The 3,471-nt window shown below is 39.4% G+C and overlaps 1 pseudogene; it reads left to right on the top strand.

Moving 5' to 3' along the window:
- Positions 1–278: 278 nt before the first annotated feature.
- Positions 279–972, top strand: LOC114092530 (cytochrome c oxidase assembly factor 7 pseudogene; annotated as a pseudogene).
- The last annotated feature ends 2,499 nt before the right edge of the window (positions 973–3,471 follow it).

Below are 3,471 nucleotides of genomic sequence, written 5' to 3'. Positions count from 1 at the left end.
CTGGGGTTCAATCCTCAGCATCAAAATAAAAAAGAAGAAGAAGAAGAAGAAGAAGGAAGGAAGGAAGATGGAAGGAAGGGAGGAAGGAAGGAAGGAAGGAAGGTAGGTAGGTCGGTGGGAGGGAAGGAGGGATGGATAAAAAGGAAGACAGGTGGCAGACAAATATATGAACTATTCAACATCCTTACAAATTAGGGAGATGCAAATCAAAATTACTCTAAATTTCATTTAAGTCCAGTTAGAATGGCAATCATCAAGAATACAAATAATAGGGAGTCATGGCGGGGCTGGTGCACTTCCAAGATGCGGAGCAGGTGAAGTCATTTTTGGAGAACATGGAGGTGGAGTGCAACTACCAGTGCTATCACGAGAAAGACCCGGAAAGTTGCTATCGACTGGTGGACTATTTAGAAGGGATCCAGAAAAATTTTTATGAGGTTGCCAAGATGTTGAAGTTCAACTGTGAAGAGAACAAGCACAGTGATAGCTGCTACAAACTGGAGGCCTATTATGTGACTGGAAAATGTGGATGAGCTCAGGACCTGAAAGCTGCCTCGAGCTGCTTTTTGATGGCATGTGACAAGCCTGGAAAGAAGTCTGTGGAAGCATGTCACAATGTCGGTCTCCTGGCACATGATGGCCAGGTCAATGAAGATGGCCAGCCTGACCTGGGAAAGGCCAGGGACTACTACACAAGGGCCTGTAATGGCAACTATGCCTCCAGTTGCTTCAAGCTTAGTGCCATGTTTCTGTAGGCTGCCCCTGGCGTTCCCAAGGATATGGGCCTGGCATGTGAATACTTGGTAAAAGCCTGTGACCTGGGCCATGGTTGGGCCTGTGTCAATGCTAGCCACATGTATAGAATGGGGGATGGTTGATAAGGATGAGGCCAAGGCAGAGATGCTAAAAAATCAGGCCCGACAGCTGAACAAAGAGCAGCAGAAAAGTGTGCAGCCCTTAACATTTGGGTAATGTGGCCCACTCTCCCTCCCAAGCAACAAGCAGCTTGAGGCTGGAACCTTCTATTTCTGAGACCTGATGCAGCCCTTAAAGGTCAACCTGCTGGAGCAGGAGAACTTGGGACTTAACATCAGTAGCTCTGGTTACCTAAATCCATTTGCTTCTGAGTGTCACCTACTGGAATGTGGCCTGCAGTGAGTGTGTTCTTTCAGTAATCTTTTATGTGGCTGTGTTCTGTGAAGACTCCTACATTTATGGGATCTTAATTTTCAAACTTTTGGAGCTCTGTGAAAAATAGGAGCCAACTAGAGAGCCATAAAGATTTGTGTGAGGGATTGGAGGACAGAATACCAGGAAGTTAAAAATCAGCAGCAGGAGGCCTGAAGGAATCAACTGCTGCTATCATCATCATCCTCATCATCATCCTCATTTTAGTTGGGGGGGGCTTGAAAATTAGAGTGTCTTGATTTACATAATAGAGGTCTTAAGGAGCTAAGAAAAGTTAAACAGTCACAACTGCCACCCTCTGTCTTATGTAATCATTGGTGTGGGCTTTTTGCTTTCAGATTCAGATCTTTCAAGAAGTTAATATAGATTAGGAAAGCCATGCAACATGAAGGTTAAAGGCTCGTGTTGCTAATGATGAAACGGAAGCCCGCCTTCCCCTAGAAGAGACATTCACAGTTAAAATCTTGCATCCCTGGGCACTCACCTCATGGAGCCTATGCTGAGGGCATTCCCAGAGCAATTCCAGCTATAATTCATAAACAAAGACTTTGTGACATATTTTGCCTACTGATACTGAGCCTTTTTCACTGTTCCTGTGAATAAACTATTTTGATTGATTTGTTTAAAAAAAAGAATACAAATAATAATTAATGCTGGTGAGAATGTGGTGAGGAGTACAATTTTACATTGTTGGTAGGGTGGTAAATTGATATAACCACTATGGAAATCAGTATGGAGTTTCATCAAAAGACAAGGAATGGAATCACCATGTGATCCAGCTGCTCCACTTCTTGGTATTTACCCAAAAGAACTAAAGTCAGTATACTGTAGTAATATATGTATACCAATGTTTACAGCAGCACAATGCACAACAGCCAAGTTATGGAACCAGCCTAAGTTGGATAGACAAATGGATGAAGCAAATGTGGTGTACATACACAATGGGGTTTTACCCAGCCATGAGAAGAAATAAATTATGTAATTTTGTGGTAAGTGAATTGGAACTGGAGAACATCATGCTTTTTGCAAAAGTATCTTATCAGAAATGTTCAACAACTGAGCAAGAAGGAGAGAGAGAAAACCTACATACAATGAGTGCATTCACTTTCTACAGCTTTGAACTGCTTCTTCAGTCCACCTGTAATCCTATTCCTTAACTGAAAAAAAAAAAAAAAAAGCCAGACACAGCAAACCAAGGGTCAGATGTTTTCTCTCATATGCAGAAACTAAAGAGGAAAGAAAAAAACAGGAATCCCACAAAAGTAGAAGGGAGACCAGTAGAGGAAGAGAATCAGGAGTGGAGGGAGAAGGGGCGAGAGAGAGGAGTTCCTGGGGAATGAGATTGATCAAATTATGTTATGTGCATATATAAATATATCACAATGAATATTAATATTATGTATAATTATAGTCCACAAGTAAAGGTCACAAAACGGAGTGTTTGTGTGAAGCTTAATCATTACAGGGTTGAAATTAGCCTGAGCTTCTTGCTAAAGTAAGAAACACATCTGCATGGCACCAATTGCTACTTAAATCATGGAATAAACTGATTAAGTGTTTCTTTTTTACCACGGGTCAGAGACAACATTCAGCATGATTTGTATGCATTTATCAACACTGTTCATTGATGAGAAAAGTTGATGATTTGCACCTAATCATAGACTTCCGGAGGGCTTTGCCATTGGAGCTGATTATGTAACAAAAATAATTCTTCCCGTTTATGTTTGATCAAATGTAAGTACTCAATTACATTTTAAGTGTATTTTGTTCTAATTCTTTTATGTTAATTTTTATATTTGTATTTAACCTAATCTACCTAAAACTCATATAGATAAGTAAATATGGAACTAATTTTTCCATATAAAATTGTTACTAAAATATTAAAATATCCATCATTTTCTCAACTGCCTTAATGCACTAAATCTAATAGATACCTGATATAGTTAGAATATCTCAGGAAATTCCATTGTATTTCATTATTCTTGGTTATTCCTGTATCATATACAGGGTCTATTTTTACGCAAAGCTAACTGCATATAATATAAGATAAGCCATTTTAGAGCATGTGATTCAATAGCTTTTAGTATATTAAATATGTGACCTGTGTTTTGCTCTTATGGTTTCAGATGATTGGATGAGGCCCACCCATATTATCAAGGATAATCTCCTTTAATTCACCTAATTGTGCATGTGAATTAAACGTATAAAATGCTTCTGAAGGTTTTTTTAAAGCAAAAGCATCTTATCAGAAATGTTCAACAACTGGGCGAGGAGAGAGAAAAG

The sequence above is a fragment of the Marmota flaviventris genome, chromosome 10 (assembly GCF_047511675.1).
Source record: "Marmota flaviventris isolate mMarFla1 chromosome 10, mMarFla1.hap1, whole genome shotgun sequence".
In the NCBI taxonomy this organism is placed as follows: Eukaryota; Metazoa; Chordata; class Mammalia; order Rodentia; family Sciuridae; genus Marmota; species Marmota flaviventris.
The sequence above is the reverse complement of the archived record's forward strand: the minus strand, read 5'-3'. Positions and strand labels throughout refer to the sequence as shown.